This window comes from Pinus tabuliformis, chromosome 3_2, assembly GCF_031772625.1.
Source record: "Pinus tabuliformis cultivar Carrire ecotype Pingquan chromosome 3_2, CPIR1, whole genome shotgun sequence".
Taxonomy (NCBI): Eukaryota; Viridiplantae; Streptophyta; class Pinopsida; order Pinales; family Pinaceae; genus Pinus; species Pinus tabuliformis.
In genome coordinates, this window is record NC_142302.1 from 1,084,334,317 (window position 1) to 1,084,353,174 (window position 18,858).

Genomic DNA, 18,858 nt, shown 5'->3' on the forward strand with positions numbered 1-18,858 from the left:
ACCCAAAAAATCAAAAATGCAGGGAAGCACCTTAGACTAATGGTGCTAGTGATAACAAGTCACCGCCTGTACAATCATATGTAAGAGCCTAGTCCATCGACTCAACACACCAGTGGTATGGAGCTGTAATCTCAGAGGTAACTCGTTGGTCCTCACATCCTGAATACCAAGGGTGAGTCCCTCGATCTGATCCTGAAATACTGCAAGGGTCTCGGCTACGTCCAGATTGCAAAGGACAACCCTCCCTACAGCCTCTCCTACTGGAACAGCAGCTGCTACCCTTGGGCGTGCTTCTAGTCGCAATAGTCCAATATCTGCACAAACATTTGAGTTTGATTAGTCTTGATAACATTTAAAAAACACAAGAACATTATAAAAGCAATAAACAGAGATATGGTCAGATCTTTTTACCTATAACACCCCAGTGCTTGCCAATCGACACCACCAAATTTGGGTCACCCCAGAAATCCATCCCAACATATGGGTACTCAGCAAAGACCATCTCCTGATGGTTGAACCACTCAAAGAAGGCATCAGAGAATGAAATCTACGAATGACCAGCGTGTCTGGCCATGAGATCAACCCATCTCTACATCTGTGGTTTCATCAGTGCTGGCAGTTCGAGTGAAATGTATTGTTGCTGCATTAGTGGAATCCTCTCCATGGTGAAAGCGGTCAGAATAGAACCATAACCAAAGTTCTTGGATCTTTCGTTCTTCACGTTGGTAAGCTATTCTTTTATAACCGGAAGTACTGCATCACACCAGTTTAATATCTTTGGTTCAAGGCATTCCAAGGCATACTACATATAGGACCTATTGGCCAAATGAAGAGCTGCACTACTAGCCAATATAGCAAAGGTGAATAAGATAGTCCTTAAGGACCGGTCAATGACATCTCGAATACTGATCTTGCCATCCATGCTCAGCTGAGATCCATCTCTACAGAATCGGCGAATATAATCCCTCACGGATTCACCCCCACGGGCAGATCCTGATTGTGAGAGAGGGGCACCACGCCTCGATAAATCAGTCAAGAGGTAGATATCCTCAACTGTCAAAGGGATGGATTTACCTCAAATCTGGAACACTTGGTTGTTAGGATCCCATGCATCAAGAAAATATTGCAACAAATTAATTTGTTGCCTCATGCTGGATATGCGGAAGAATTTGAGCAAGCCACAATTCCGCAATGCAGTCACCATACCCAGATCATGTAAGGCAATCATATCTTCTTCTTCATGCTCATGCTCACGCCATGTAACGACCATCTTGATCCAATGAATCTTTGAAAAACAAACAAGAGAAGAATTAAGATCCTGATTTGGGAAAAAACAGGAAAAATTTCCATGAAAAACAGTGCATAAACTTTCCTCCTTGCGCCCATCGCACCCTAGCTGTGTATTGGGTGGGATGCATACTGACTGGCCAATGGCCATCTCAGTATGCATGGCACCTTTTGATGTATACTAGGTGCAATGGGGAGAGAATGAATTGTTCAAACCACTGATGCCCAGAAAAACAGGAAAAGATGCTCAAAATCAAAACGGAAAGAATGCAATTGAAGAGCTCAGGGTTAGCTCCTACCCGGTCCAGACGGCGTGAAAATAGTCCACCAAATCTACCGGAATCAACTGATGAAAATCGAGGGGGTAAACACCTCCAGAGCTCCAACAATCCCAAATTTGAATGAAATGGTAAAAATGAGAGGTAAAAACTACTTTTATGTTACTATTTGTGCAATTCAAGTAAGATGTTAGTGTTTAACTCATTTTTCAAGCATGTATTTACATTTCTAATCAATTTGATGGAGCAATTGAACAGGTAGTATGACCGTCAAGAGAACATAGTGTTAATGGTGAATTGAACATCTCTGACTATTATCACGAGCAGGTTTACCCGAAGTTCAAGCTCGTTAAAAAATAAACCTAGCAATGAGCATATGTTCCACCAGAATTCAAACTCATTAAAAAATTGAACCCACCTTCGGTAAATAACCTTTATGATCGCATTGCTATCAGCTTTTGAGCCTTGGTCATGTTCTTACCATCACCTCCACCTTTTTATCAGATCACATGCCTCCACTTGATTGTTTACCCTTTTGAGGAATAGCTGCGACAAGTGATTCTATTAGCCACCTTCTTTACACTGTCGTGATTGAAATGTTCCAAACTTACCTAGAACTAGTTGCTATCCAAAAAAATCACTCGTTCCTCAAAAAACGAGTCTCCTTTAAGCTCTTTTTAGACTCATAAAATATGAAAATATTTCTGAGCAATTGGCCTCTCCATCTCGTTAAAGTGATTGGAAGTGTCATCCCTCCTCTATATTTTAATATTTTGGACCTGAGGGATCATTACACAAAAAGATCAAGCGCTTGTTTTTTTCGGCTCACTAAAGTGATCGGAAAAGTCATCCCTTTCGTATTATTTTATACTTTTTCAGACTTAAGGGATTATACTACGAAAAAGGACTACTGGACTTTCCTTTTCATCTCTTTCAGACTCTCTAAAACTGAAAAGGACCAAGTTATCTTTGTCATTAAACTCGTTAAAACAATAGCAACAAACTTTTGCATGTGGACAAGAGCAAGTTTCACTGTCACTAGGCTCGCTAAAACATAGTGACAGGTTTGCCCAAAGGGCAAATTATAGAACAAGCATATGTTATCCTCCTCAAGCTTGACAAAAATAAATAGGTACTAGTCAGCAATGATTGGGGAAAAAAGGAAGAAAACTTGAAGAACTTCATTGGTAGCAGGTCGCTCTTGAACATGACACTTTCACTCCATCACCATGATTGAGTCGGGTTGGATTATTTCGTTCACCAGTCATATCACCATTGGTCGTCCATACCATCCATTTTGTGGTTAACGCTACCAATCCATTTCAGTGTCACCGATATGTTCAAGAGAATTTGCTTAGAGAATTCACCAACCCAGCTAACGCCTCATCCGCTGCAACACTTTCACGCTCCATTCTTTCATGACTGCCACACTGAACCTTGTATCATCAGATTGTTTTCACCTCCACAAAATTATTTGCTCCATTCTGTGTCGTAGATGTGGGATTCATTAATGCCCTCCTATGATGGGTTACTTCTTTTTGACATCAGCTCATTATCCAAGAGGTTGACTTAGGAACAACCCTTTTAGTACTTTGAAGCTTGCATGCCTCAATGGCAAGTTTCTCACTTCCCGCGACAAGTTTACATCAATGACCTTCAACCGAAAGATTTTGCGTGGTGTTCGACATCAACTCATGTATTCGCACCACGTGAATTGTACTGCAGTACCTTGAGGGTCATTATCATTATTGGTGATTCCTCTCACACCGGTTAATAGCTTACATCATTGGCTGGTAATCAGGTGATGTCTTTCCATGTTCGACATTAGAACATCTTTTCACATGGATCGACTTGTACATCGGGCAACGATTGAATGAGTTTGAGGACCCCAGATCTAGTTTCATCCATCTGGGCTGTGATATATTCAGGAAAATAAAAACATCAAATGTACTCCACAGTTGCACAGATAATCATCCAAGCTAAGGGATGATGGCTCTACCAGAATCATCAATCTACCACACAGACGATTGTCTATCCTATGTACATGAAAGTGAATTTATAAAGTTGAGCATGGGAATGCCCACCTCAGCTAGATCATGAAAATAATATGAAGATAATGTATTGTATTGTATGTTATTATAAGTCACCTTCCAGTTCGAAAAACCTTGAATCCTCATGATAAAGCATTTCACCCGACATTAGAAGATTTATGACCTCATGCTTTAGGGGGCAACTGTTATAGACATATTTGAACACTGCAACCACAATCACATATGTTGATAAACCAAGGGCTCTCAAACCCCTAAAAGTGTTGTTTCATACCCTAAAGGATCAAGGTCAACTGATTACATCATTTGCCAGAAGTTCTCCCTGAAAAATTGCTCAAAATTGGTCAAAACTAGACCATACAGACTGCTCCATGCTAAGGGTGCAATGCATCTCACCTGCAGCACACAAAGGGTGTGATGCATACTAAAAATCCATTCTATAGGGTGCGATGAGCGAGAGTAGACAAATGGTAGAGGCAGTTTGCTAGGTGGAAACCCAGAGAATCTTCTAGAAACTGCTCATATGACACTTTCCTCTCTAAATTCGCCCAGGGATGAGTAAGAGATCATGAAATCTCCAAGTGTAACCAAGAACTATCAGTGAAATGACACTAATCAAAATCCCAGAAGTTGACTCACTCCCCTGCAAACATCTATATATGGATCCCTCATCCTAGAGATCCAAGGCTGGAATTTTGTAATTTGTAAGGAAGTGTTGTTGGTTTCTCTTTGAGACATTCTGTTGTTGGGTGATTTTTCTTTTCATGAGGTGAAGAGGGCTCTCATGCTAGGAGGATGATGATGGATCAGATAGCTGGGTTGTAATCCTATCTTCTACTACTTCTATCAATAAAGCTATTTGAGTTTTCCTCCATATACTTGTATATTTCTGAATCTTGTATTTGTGTATGCATTTGTATGGTTAATGTACATCTGATTCTACATTTTTTATGGTTATAGATCTCTATGATTTGATGGTATTTTGCTTCTTTGACTCTACATATGTTCTTTGAAGCAGGACAAGTGAGAAAGGAGTGGTGAAGCTCTATCAAAGGAGAGAGGAAACAAGCAAGGAGCCAAGCGAAAGACTGAGGTTGGTACTCTTTACTTCTCTCTTATCTATCTCTCATAAAGGAAAACACAAGTTACTTTGAATTTTTTGTTTCTAAGATAGCTACCCATATTAGTGGGACTAGCAACTTTGAATGGACACTATTTTTCCCAGAAACAAAATCTTGTGGCTTAATTTCCCCGTCAAATCCAGTTCCTCATCAGACGCAATCTCCACCGTTAGATCTTGAGCCCCCAAATTTGATGATGTTTGCTCTTATCGCGCCGTTGACTTGCTCGACCATTAGCCCCCAATGAGAGGTGGTTTTCTCTCTCATCCGCCGGACATGCGTCGTTTGATGAACGGAATCGCTCATTTTCTGCCAAATCTACTTATCGCCCCAATATGCCTCCGATATACCGCCGGTTTTGGGAGCATGGGACCCGCCTTTTGCCTTAGCACTTTCCCTACGGTTTCCTGGCTTCCCATGCGACCGAGCGCTTCAGGGATTTTCCTTCTCGAGGGGTTTTTCCCAGCGATGCGCATCAGAAATGGCCTCCATTTCCTGATCCGAGCTTCCTAACAAACAGTTTTTCCTCCTGCGTGGTCTCCATGGGCCTCGGTTAGTGTGCTTTGACTGAGGTCCTCATCGTTCCTTGCTAGCTGAAAAATGCGACTGTCCAAAGGTCTTCCTGATAGCTCTTTGTTTATAAACTCAAAGTCTGTCCTTATTTGATACAGTCATGGCACTTTGATAATTTTCATGGATCCAATTCGGATCATTGCATGTAATCAACAGCAGCATGCACATTCGACAGGATACGTGCTCTTCTAGCACATCACTGCTGACAAACATTGAGATGGATGACTTCCTTATTCATGGTACAAAACTTGGAATACAATGCCCACATGACTGTGTCAAGGGAGAATACTTCATCCAGTATTGCCTTATTCAATTCTCCTTGGGTAGATTGTTTAACCAATTCTCTTCCCTTCTTGGTCATGTGTAGATCCTTAGCCATTCACTCGTTCTAAGCTATCAGGAAGTGAACACTTAAGCTAGTGGCTTTGGCATATGCTCTGGTAGCATCAGCCGATGTTGTTGGATGTTTGCACACGTCAGACACAATCACTCATTCCTCAAACTATGTAGGAGATGTATGATCATACGGAGTTGACACTCTACGAGATTGCACAACTCTATGTTGAGACTCATCAAATGAAATGTTGTGCATCTCCTCCTCTAGATTGTCTCCAAGGATTTTAATGTCTCCTTGGTCGCTTGGGACTTGCTCCTATTTTGGACATGGTGAAGCTGGTGGGTCGACCCTTGATGGTGAGGCTTGAGGTCAATGTTTTGCTCTAACTCCTGTTGCTCCATATCTATATCCATTTGTTCAAGTGCTTGCTCTATCTCCTGAGCGAAGTCCTGCTCCTGCGATGGTTCACCCTGTCTGCCTGATGCCAATTGTTCTGATGAGTCTACTATCTGTATGGGTGCAGTTTCATCTGTCTGCACAAGTTGCACCCCCTACTATACTTGTTCCACTATGCTTCCTTCTCCTTTCTATGCAGCTCCTATTCCTTCCGGAGTTGCTCCTTCAACTCATGTAACTATTTCTTTGTTTCCTCCATTCTCCATTTCTCTCTCTGCCTTTGCGTGTTTCTCTTGTCTCATTGTTTCCTCTTTACCTCTATTGCCAAAGCTTCTTTCTGCACAAGTGGGTCTACTCAGAACTTGCAATTTCACTCTTCCTACATGTTGTTGACAATTTTCCTCTTTCTCTTGTCACGCACTGGTATGTTTACCTCTATTGTTGTTTCTTTAGGTGCTCTCCAAGATGTTCCTTCATGTTGCTTCGCTACCCATTACACAATGAGGATGACCCATTCATTGAGTCTAGAGGATTTGTAACAATATCTCCATGGGTCTTCCTCCACCCAATCCAATGCCCCATGGATCTAGTTAAATTGTACTCTCGTGCAGTGGTCTTTCACAAGACAATGTGGGTCATATGGATTGTAACTTCGGGTGTCAAATGGATATTTCTTCATCTGTTCTGCTTCGAAATCCGCACGCTTGAAAGTCTGTATCTCGTAAAACCTGATCCGCAATGGATAACCCTGCTGAGATGTGATATGCTCCTTCCTACATGACGATTTTGTCCAAGGAAACCTTCAGTAGAACATGCAGAGGCTTATCCCCACTATACATCTATATGAAGGTGTCGAACGGTGAGGCATACAAATCAACTATGTTGATCAATGCCTCCATTGCTACCTTCGACATGTAGGGTGGATCTTGTTTGAATATCATCTTATAAATTGGGGTGACAAAATGACCGAAAAGTTGTGTGATAACTCCTCTGAAGCTGCATTCAGACAACATCTTACAATAAGTGTTCACATAGGTCTCCACTGATGTCCATACCCACTTCAAGCCCTAGAACTCCTGATGGGCATAGATTGCATCCAAGATGTAGGTGGACTTGTAGATTCCTTCTTGCATACCTTTGGGTAGCTTTCAAGCCCTTGATACCTATTCCTTCGGCTGGTGAGCCAACATGTCGGATGAGTTGCATGATTTTCCTTCTCTGGCCAGTTGGTCCAACACGATCACCTAACTTTGTGGGAAGGTTTCCGTGCTTTCTTGGCCATACAGATGACACACAAATATCACCTAGTATTGATACGCCTTCCTCATTATCTTCGTTTTGTAGACCTGGTTAGGTGTCATCCTAAATTTAGCCAGCTCCTTCACCCAGTTCTTCAAGATATCTCTAGAGTTGTCATTGTTGCTGGGTATGTTGAAAGGTGTCTCCATGGTGATCACAGGCTTCGACATCTGATACATCTCATCATAATATTTTGACCTAAAAGTAGCAATTTCCATCATGCTAACACTTCTCAATGTCATCGTCTCAGGATCAATGTGCTATATGATCCAACGTATCATGTCTGTGCATGGAAGCATAGGATACTTGCATGCAATCTTGTACAAGCCAAACTTGTGGATGTTCACATAGACTTGGTGGTCTTCGAGGTCTTCCCCAAATGTGCCTGCAAATGCATCATTGACCTCTTGCCATTTGATATTGATGTCCTTGTCTACAATCAACTTGGTTTCTTCATAGATCAGCAGACTTGTAGACACTTGCTCAACTACTGCTTTAGTTGGACTTCTGTTAGTGTCCTTTGATCCTGCTCTCTTGGAGGCCAATGATACTGAACTGCTAAGTGGCGGACGAACACCTACTAGATCTAGAGACAGAACAACATTCTTGGCAAGAAATGTGTCAGCTAAAACCAAAGAAAACTGAGGATCAACATGCAACATACCTGGGGATTGAATGGAAAGGTTTGCCCAATTTTTCCTGGGAGGCTGGCTACCAAAACTACGCAAAAGGCAGTTTGGGTTGTTTGGGGAGGCTAGCTGGCTATTGGAATTTAGGAATGCACAATTTCAGTTGGCAATGGTTGTAGACCTAGTGACTAAATTATGCAATTTTTTGGGCCAATAGTCATTGTCCCTCAAAATTGGGCATAAGAATACTAGAGGACAGTCACTGGGCAGAAATGTAGATTTCCTGAGAGTAAGACAGATCCTTCCTTCTCAGGATTGTGCAATGTTGTCTTAGTGAGGCAGAGTCCAGGCCGAGGCTCTCAGAACCCACTGACGGGAATCTGAAAGAAAATGTGAATGTGAATGCATGGAGATACTAAGTGTAAGCATAAGTGAATGATCATGCATGCAAACAGTGAATGAAATATTTGGAAAACAGAGCAACATGCATGTGGGTCAAGCGAGTCGCCGAATCAGCAACTATTTGTACAAAACAATTTCATGCATGCGACAGTAGTGAGATGCTAACGAAAACTGAAATGGTGCTAGTACAAGCTAGTATGCATGTAAACAACAACAAGCATTCACAAAAATCAAGCAAACAACACTCACACAAGCAAAAACATAAAAATGTTGCAAAAGACTAGTTAAGAGGACTTACCAGTGAATAGCTGAGCTGGATATGTTGAAGACTCCTGGATGTGTTGTGGGATGTCAAAGCTCCAAGATTGATTTGAATGAGTGAGATCTGAAGCATTGAATAAATAAGTTTGAGGCTCATGATGGGCATGCCACAAATCTACGAAAAAGCGACACTTGGAGGAAAGATTCTAAAACGATCTTTGCATGTAACCTCTAGCTCCTAAAAATAGCTCCCTAAAATCTAGGGATGCTTTTTTCATGTTTCTTTTGCTATTCTGGGAAAAATAATCCCATGCATGCAAGTCAAGTTTTCCCGGTCCTAGGTGGAACTGGTCAACTCAATGGCACATGCAACAATCTACTCAGCTAATGGGAAAATTTTTGCATTTTTGAGAGGGATCTGGGCTGACTATCCAGAAGGATTGTGCAATTTTTGGGCTGAGGAGTTGACTACTGCCCAAAATTACACAATTATTGGGCTAAGCAGTCCTACTAGGAAGAATTGCACAATTTTGTCAGTGAAGCTTGATAAGCAGATTTGCATAATTATGGAGCCCAGCAGGTAGCCAAACATAATTGCGCAATTTCTGGAGGGAAGGTTGGTTCCCCTACAGAATTGTGCAATTTCTTGAGTGATTTTTTTAGCCTGCAACTAGATGAAGTCCAAAGAAACAACCTATGAGGGGGATGCAACAAGATCTGATGCACACATTGGCAATCTGCTAGAAAATCACTGAATCTTGTGTACTTGACAAGGAAATACATGGTGCTGAGGAAGGTTGGTAGGGAGGATCCAAAACAAAGCTAAGTGGTGAGAACCAGTATTCAAGCAATAATGCTGCAACTCCTGGGCTGCCTACTTTACTCTTATCAACTTGATAGTTCGTAACAAACTTGGAAGCGACGGTGTTGTATGCACAAGTACTAGTTCTTACTGCAGGTTGTCACTTGGTCAGCTGGAGCAAGATCACTAGGAGCTCAGGCAAACTTCTATGGATTCTAGAAGAAGCTCTATATGTGATGAAAGGAGAGAAAGACTACTCTATAGATACTATTCTAACTGGAGAAAGGAGAAAGTCTGAAATGTAAAGCAAAACTAGTAAATCCTAATTAACCAACTAATTCTACTTTTGCAGAAAGCACTATGAAGACCATGAAAAGAATGCCATTACCTACTCAAGGAAGTAAACAACATCTAACTAAGCTATTTCTGGATGTAAAAGAGCAAAAAACATTTTTTTGGATTTTTATGTATTTTTATGTGAATTTGACATGCAAGTAATTTATTGTTTGTGAATGTGGCAGCGAATAGGTGGTTTTGGAGGGTGGTTTTGGGACTTGAGAGGATTTAGGATGGTGTGGATGGCTCCTAGGAGGTCTTAGGTGGCCTTCTGGAGGCTTTTCCCACACTCATACTTTAAAAGAAATCCTATAGGAAAATCTACAGGAGGAAAAGCAATGTTCTACATGAGACCTACAGGAGGAGGCCGAAAGCAGTTTTCACTATTTTGAGGGTGTGAGAGTGGGTGGAATAGGTAGATGAAGGTTGGAATGAAGTGTTAGGTCACCTAGGGTCTACCAATAATTATCAGGAGAGAGAAAGATGATTAGATTTTCTCAAGGAGAGAGGAAGAAGTTCTATGGAAAATGCAGGAAATTAAGGCAGAATTGAAGGGAGACTTGGGCGACCTGTAGGGCATGGATCATATGGAGGATGGGATGGATGATAGGTTGGCCTACTTCTAGAAGAGATATTCTACATAACAAAACTAACATTCAACCAAGGAAATCAAGCAAGCAATGAAATGAGTGCATCTAGGAAAATATAGTTTTACATTGAAATAGTCTAAACTATGATCTATGGAATGAAATGCTGATAACTGCTACAAGAAAGGAAAGCATGAAAGAAGACTATTGTAAATAAATAAGTGAGCATGATGAAGAAGATCTGAAGTAGAACAGAACTAGACTATTAACCTACTAGAAAGCTACAACACTAGAAGTCCTATGAATGAGAAAAATCCGTGTTTTTGGGGCAGCAAGAGGGTCTTTGCCTCAAATCGTGGTCCCAAAGGGAGGAAGAGAGGCCAAGGAACTATTTATATCCTTTTTAATCTTTTCTTTATCACTGCTTAACCTGCTACAAAAAGCACAAATGGAAGCAAACTATTGAATCATCAAAAGCAACCTATTCCTAACCATAAAAGAAATACATCTAACAACAACTAATCTACAAACTGAAATAAAACATACAAATACAAGTAAAGAGGATCTTGGCTACTTGGATTGATCCCTAACACAAGAGATTCATCCCTCTGAGGTAAATCAGTAATAGCCCAAAAAGGATTCCATCTTTATTTTCAAAACAATAGCAAGATTACATGAAATTGTCACAAAAATAAGCTCGAAGTTGAGCAGAGTTTACATAAGAAAAGATCCAACAAAAATCCAACCCTAGTGAGGCCCTAGGTCTCTCTACTTATACAAATGAAGCTACCAATAGCTTCCTTAAAATCAGGGAGGCTTGGCTCCCAAAACTTGAGATAATCATCAGTCATCCTTCACTTGCTCGGTTGCCTTCTAGTGCATGACTTGGCTTCTTGTACTCTGAGCTGAATGAAGGGGAATTTGAAGTGAGGAGTAATAAATGAGGGGGATTCCCTCCTATAAGTCCTCTCCTTTTTCCACTTTGAGTTATTGCTACCATTTTTCCACTGGATCCTTGACTTTGACCTCAAAATTCATCAATAATCTACATTAAACACATGTTAAACCACAAGGCATCATAACTAGCTCAACTCACTCCATACGCATAAATATAATCAGAAAATCATATAATAAGCTAAGACAATGTTTGATTTGACTAGGTTAGGAGGTAAAATGAGACCATATAATTACCCATTTATGAGGCTCATCATCACCCCCCTACTGAAAGTGTTGCTCATTCTCTGAGCAACTTAGTCCATCTCCTCATCTTTAATGACCCTGGTGGCCTCCCTAGCATCCCAAGCCTCTGATGTGGTCTCCTCTTCCTTGTCATAGAATCCTGCCTTCCTTTCTATCTCTTTCCACTGCTCCTCCTCTTCTTCTTCTCTTCTACCTTCCAGCATGCCTAACAGCAGTGGTGACTCAATTTAAGGCCAATCATGTTGACCTTCAGCCTATGCATGGAGCGCTTGTACATCGACACTCTTCTTAATGCCTTCTTCATCCTCATGGGGGAATGATATTCCCTGATCTGCAGACTGTGTGGTAAGGTGTTCCATCTCCTCATGCATGCATGCACATAGCCATCCGTAAGTAGCCTTTTCATATCCTCAAAGTGTGCAATGGCTTGTGCCTGATCACTTATATATCTAGGGGCAATCTCAAGATTATTGGCAAGCAGGTTATGTGTGCTAATGAGTGCCATGGGATCTGATGGCTCAGCTCTGATCATTAATGGCCCATTTTGCTCTTTTATCATCAAACTTCTTATTTTTGCTACCCTCAACTCTTCATGGTTCATCAATGAGGCTGTGGCCATTAGTTGTAGGTCCCCTAGCCTGGCATTGGGGTCCCACACATTCATGTCTGTGAGGGCCATATTATGTAGGTAGAATTCTGTCATCTTTGCCTTATCATCTGATGTTCTTTGGTCACATAGACCCATAAACTGCTTGTAATCTTGGAAAGGCATTATGCCTCTTTGTGCCAAAGTCTTTATCTGAAATTGCAACCGTTGGTCCTTGAGATATAGGCCATAGTATTTTGCTAGTGTTCTACATTGCAATGCCTCCATGGATAAGCTGGCAATGCATGCTATCTGAGTCTCTTTCTCTTGCAGCTACCTCCTTAGAAATTCATTTTCAGTTTCAAGGTGGCTTCTTATAATTGCTTCCCTGTGTCTGATATCACTCAAATCTCTACCCATTTCTATGAGTTTGTTTTCCATATGGCCAACATCCTCAACTCCCTTGGATTTGGCTATTTGCATCCATCTATGTGTTCTTATTCTCTCTTTCTCTAATTCAAAGAATAGTGGAATTGCAAACTTTTGTGGAATTATCCTTCCTCCCTCAAGCAGATTGTAATAGGAAGCCAGACTAGGCTAGGGATCAGCTTCTTGTAACTCTGGCATTTCCTCCTTTTCCTGTGGCTATTCTTCTATCGTTTTCTCCAGTTGTTGGGTCTCCTGTAGTTTTGACATTGTCTCCTGTAGAACTGTCTAAGCCTCCTGTAGGACTGTTTTCGGGTCCTACAGTTCTACTTTTTCTTTCCATGTAGGAGATCTACGAGTCCCCCTTTCATATGTGATAGTTTCCTTAGAAGGGGATTCTTTTCCTTGGGTAGAAGGTGAATCTTCAATTGTAATTGGCACTTTTGAAAAGGGCTAAGGTTTCCCTGTTCTGATTCTTGTGCTCTTCCTAGCCCTGAAATACATGGAGGCTTTCCTTTTCCTCTTTTGTTCTAACTTAATTGGTGTACTGAGGGCAGCGAAGGTAGCTGCTACCTCCCTTTCTAGAGTCTCAGGGGACACTTCTCCTTGTTATGTCTTTTCTGCCTCTTTCTCTCCTCCTTCTGTCTCTTTTTCTGTCTCTGTTTGCTCTGTTTCTTCCTGCTCTATTTCTTCAATTTTCTCCTCCTCTATCTTAGTTTCTTTCTCCTTCCCTTCTTGTTCTGCTAAGCCACCAGTAGCTTCACCTTCTCCCCCTTGCTACTCTTCCTCCTTACTGCCAGTAGGACTGACATCATAGGTTAGAGCCTTTATGTCATCCTCAGCTATCATGTTTCGGAAGATTTACCATGCTATAGGGAGTGTAAACATATGGAGGGCTTCTTCAACTAAAATTTTGATTAACCCATGGTGAGCTAGCTACTCTAGATTTCCTGCTTGAACCTTAGTGTTGGAGTCAATGAGGGACTGCAGGAGGAAGTAGGGGATGTTGAGCTTCTGAGGTGCTGGAGTGTCAATCCCATACCTTAATTCATGGAGGATTCTAAAGTGATAACCATAGACAATGTTGTACCTCCCCTCACAGGAAATTTATTTGATTATTTGATAACTAACTTCATCCCAAGGATAGGGTATGCTAACCCTTCTAATGCCATTTTTATCCTCTACAGGGGTTTGATTGTTTTGGAAAAAGTTTTTCTTAGCAGCCTGATTAATTGGTTTCTCATCCTTACTCCAAGGCAACCCAAGAGGAAGGGTAGTGACCCTACTGATAAATTCAGGGATTATCTCCATGGAAAGATCTCTAAAGGTGACAGTGGCAAGTGTTCTGGTGTGAGGAACCAAAGAGTGGGAAAATTCTTGGGCAATTTCCTCATCAAACCCTCAGAATTTCTCAAAAAAGTTCATCCAATTTGCTCTTGTGAATATGTCCACTACTTGGGGATGTGCATGGAGCCTGGAGGAGTTGGTGGGCTCCTTCCTCATAAATCTTCCTATCATTTTTTTTATACTCATTTGGGAAACCAAATGTGGAGATGGAGACAACGATTTTTGGAGAAAAACAGAGAAACAGAGTGTGTTTTTTTTTTTTTTTGAAAACAGAATTTTTTTATGTATTTCCTCCTCAAATTTAAACCACTGCTTGCATATATTTATATTCAATGGGGGCATGCATGGAACCTACCTCCTTAGACCGAAAATCGTGCTAAAACCCATGTTTTCTCCCTTCAAAACAACTCACTACAGCTCCTATAGAAGACTGTTGTCCCTCCTGTAGAATTCTTGTAGGTGCTCTTGAAGAACCTATAAGTGCTCCTGTAGAAAATGCTGAGTGTGGGATTATGGGAGATATCAATGGAGAACAATGGTTACAAGGCTGTGGGGACATGAAGAGACTATTGTAGTTGAGTTTCGAGGAGAGAATTAAGGAAAAGGTGGTGAGAGTGCTCTGGGAGGAGTACTTATTGCTGTTTATGGATATTTGTGGTGATGGAGGGTGAGCTGGCATAGTATACGTTGGCCATATTTAGACCATTGTTCCCCACCTGCCTTGTCATCATGGCCTCTCCTTCTAATCATCCCTCATGATTGCATCAGAGTTCACACTTCCTCCACTACCTATCCTTGACATCTTTCTTGAGTTTGACTGTGCGCACATGTGTGTGACATCTTCGGATGAGTGGAGTCAACTAGATGAAGGTGGCCAAGTTAACTGGCCATCTTTCCCTCATTCAACCTCAACCATTTCATTGCTTTTGCATTCCTTCTAATTACAAAAATGCAAACAGAGGAGTGGGTTAGTTACTTACCTGAGATCCGAATGTATTTGCTATGAGGTGTTATGGCTCTCTCTCTCTGCTGCATGCCTTTGTTTCTTTTGATGCATGTTGTCTACTTGTTTATGTGTGGCTATGTCTTGTGTAGGTTCTTCTCTGGTTGGATCTGAGCTTCAGGTGTATTCTTCAACCCTCATGTTTGCACTTTCTTGCTGCTGATGCTGGATTTTAATGGGATCAGCTACTACAATAATTCCTACAAGAGCTCCTGTAGCTGCTTCTCCCCTTGAAACTTCAACTTCTTTCTATTCTTGGAGCTATGAAGATGATGCCAGAGATGTAGATAGAGATGGAGAGGTAATAGGTAGGCTTCAGGTGAGGTGGATGGTGTTGATTCCTCTCTTATTTTTTGTGTTTTTTTCTTTTTCAAAAAACTGTTTTTTCTGTGTTTTTCTTGGACAGGAAGAAGAATGATGCTTGGGGTGTGATGTAGGCTCAGAAATGATGGCAAGGAGGTTTGAATACTATAGGAGGGTTTACAAGTTCTTTATGAGGCTTCCTTGTCCCTCAAACTGCCTTTTATACCCATTTCTGGCTCTCTGTAATTCCTACAGGAGCCTCCTGTAGAAAACACAGAGTCTCCTGTAGAAAACACAGTTCTTGAAAAAGAAGCATAATGAGGTGAAAGAAATGCCAAGAATGATGGAGAAAGGTGTGGGAAGGTAGGATAGGCATTGGTGTTGGTCTCAGGGCTCCCTTAGCACCTTCTGCTGCTTCATGTAGTCCTCCTGCAAACCTCTAATGCAAATGAAAATTCATTTTTTTTTCTTTTTTTTTTTTGAAAACAACTAGTGTGCCTCAGGGAGGTTTTCACCCTAATTTCCTACCTTGGGCACCTCCAAGGGAGGTTTTCACCCAGGGATCTTATTTTTCTCTCTCTCTCTTTTTTTTTTTGACATCACTAGGCCGCCTCAGAAGAGGTTTTCAACCCAATGATGGGACTCAAGCGCCTCATGGAGGTTTTCACTTGAGTCCTTATTTTTTATTTTTTCTTTTTCTTCAGTGATTGGGTGAAGTGGAGGCTAAGAAATGCTCCACTACCATCACTGTCTTATTCAAATCTTTAGTGAACTCTCGCTTGGAGAGGGGTTTCTTATAGAATTTCAACTGGTGTCCATTGACAAGTATGGGGATGACTTCATCATCAATGGTTCTGATCAGAACTAAACCATTGTCATTGCATTTCTCCATAGTGTAGCATCCCAGCCATCTTGTCCTTAGCTTGCCCTTGAAATATTTGTATGTTGAATCATAGAGTAGTGCCCAATATCCCTCTTGGAATTACTTCTCCTTGATATTTTTGTCATGCCATATCTTTCTCTGAAGCTGAACTACCTCTGTATGGAGAAGGGCCTGCATTCTGTGTTCATCCAATCCATTGAGCTGAAGTAATATTTCTTTTTGTGCATGGTTGAGGTCTAGTTCCAGCTGAGCTGCCATCCTTAGGGTATTGAATTCAAATTCTATTGACAACAAAGCCTTCTTCCCATAACCTAGCTCATAGTGTGTGAATCCTGTGGTGGTCTTCCATGTGTTGTAGGCCCAAGTGGCCTCAACTAATCTGCCCGCCCAATTTTTTCTGTTGCTGCTCACTACCTTTGTCAGGATCCCTTCCAATGCTCTCTTAGTGACCTCCACCTACCCATTGTCTTGTGGATGGTAAGGGGTCGAAGTCCTGTGCTTGATTCTATGATGTGTGAGCAGGTCGTCAATCAAATTGGAAGTGAACTAACTACCTTGATCTATGCTCAACTCTCTTAGATACCCGAACTTGTAGAATATGTTCTCTCTCAAAAATTCAGTGACTATTTTCCTCTGTCGTTGCGTTGATTACTTTTGTCTCTGCCCACCTTGTTAGGTAATCAGTGCACGTAATGATGTATTGTTTCTGCTTTGAAGGAGGGTTGATAGGACCCACAAATTCCATGCCCCACTTCTCAAATGGCTCAAAGGTCACTTTCGGTTGCATGGGCATCTCATCCTTTGGAGTAGGTCTCCCCATCCTCTGACACCGATCACACTAGAAAGTATATCTCCTCACATCCTGATGAAGATTGGGCCAGTAGTAGCTTGCTTGCAATATCTTGAAGGCAGATCTTTTTGCTACAAAATGACCTCCACAAGGCCCGTCATGATAGGTCAGGAGGATGTCAAAGACTTCCTCCTCCCTGAAACATCTTCTCAAGATCTGATCTAGGCCAAGTTTGAAGAGATTGCACCCAATCCAAGTGAAAGGGGTGCTTTTCCTTACTATCTTGCTCTTCTCTTTTGAGGACAGGTGTGGTGGGAACTGTGCTGAAACCAAGTAGTTCGCTATAGCAACAAACCATGGAGAGAGTACTGAGATAGAAAATATATGTTCATTTGGCATTTGGTCATCCACCATTCCTTCTTCACCTATAGGAAAATTTACTCTAGAAAAAAAGTCAGTAACAACATTTTCTTTTCCACGCTTATCAATAATGGTCAAATCAAACTGTTGCAGTAAAAGAAACCATCTAATAATGCGAGCATTTACATATGGTTTGTTCATTATATATCTAATTGCAGCATGATCAGTGTGCACAAAGCTTTGATAGCCTGTGATATAATGTCTGAATTTGTTTAAGGAATGCACGATAGCTAGGAATTCCTTCTCGGTCACTATATAGTTTAACTCTACTTTTGACAAGTTTTTGCTTATAAAGTATATGGCATAAGGCAACTTTTCATCAATTTGTCCCAAGGCTACTCCTATTGCTTTGTTCGAGGCATCTGTGTGAATGTGGAAATGTAGGGCCCAGTTTGGGCCTCTAAGAATCGGGGCAGTCACTAGCTTGCTCTTCAAGGTATCTAAGGCTTCTTGACAGTTTTCTGACCATATGAACTCAACATCTTTGCCTAAGAGGCCAAACAAAGGAGAGGCTAGCTTGCTGAAATATTTAATGAATCTTCTATAATATCTGGCTAAGCCTAGGAAACTTCTAACATCTCTCACCTTCTGAGGAGGTGGGACCTCTTAGATGATGCCAATTTTGTTGAGGTCCACCTGTAGTCCTCGTTGAGATATTGCACGACCTAATACGGCCCATTCAGTCATCAAAAATTAACATTTTTCTGGATTGATGGAGAGGTTCATCTCAATACATTTGTCTAGAAATTTTCCTAGGTTAGATAAAGCTTCCTGAAAGTTAGAGCCATAAGGAGTAAAATCATCCATGTATATTTCTACTACATCATTAACCAATTCAGAAAATATACTCAATACTGCTCTTTGGAAAGTGGATGGAGCATTACACAAACCAAAAGGAAGGACCCGGTATGTAAAGGTACCTTAAGGACAAGTGAAAGTGGTCTTATCTTGGTCTTCCAGGCTGATTTGAATCTGATTGTACCTGCTAAACCCATCTAGGAAAGAGAAAAACTTTTTCCCTGCCAGACCGTCTAACACTTGATCTATGAAAGGTAAAGGAAAATGATCCCCTTTAGTGTCTTTGTTCAATTCCCGATAGTCGACACAGATTCTCCACTTACCATTTTTCTTTGGCACTAGCACCAAAGGAGAGACCCATGCACTGTCAGAGATGGGATAGATGAATCCTGCATCAAGCAATTTCTACAGTTCTTCTTTAACAATATCTTTAAGTGCTAGATTCATCCTCCTTTGAGGTTTCCTGACTGGCTTGCAATCCTCCTTGATGTATATATGATGAGTACATACTGAATGGTGCACTCCCTTCATTTCCTTATAACTCCGGGCGAAGGCATCTAGATGTTTTTTCAGCAGGCTACACAGTTCCTTCTCATCAGAAATGGATAGGGATGGATTGATTTTCAAGGTTCTTTCTGGGCCAAACTCTATATTTTTAACACAGGGAGGAGTAGCATCGGCCACACAAAGATCAGCTAAGAGTTTGTTTTGGGTTTCTCTTACTATGTCTTCTAATGGTGACACAC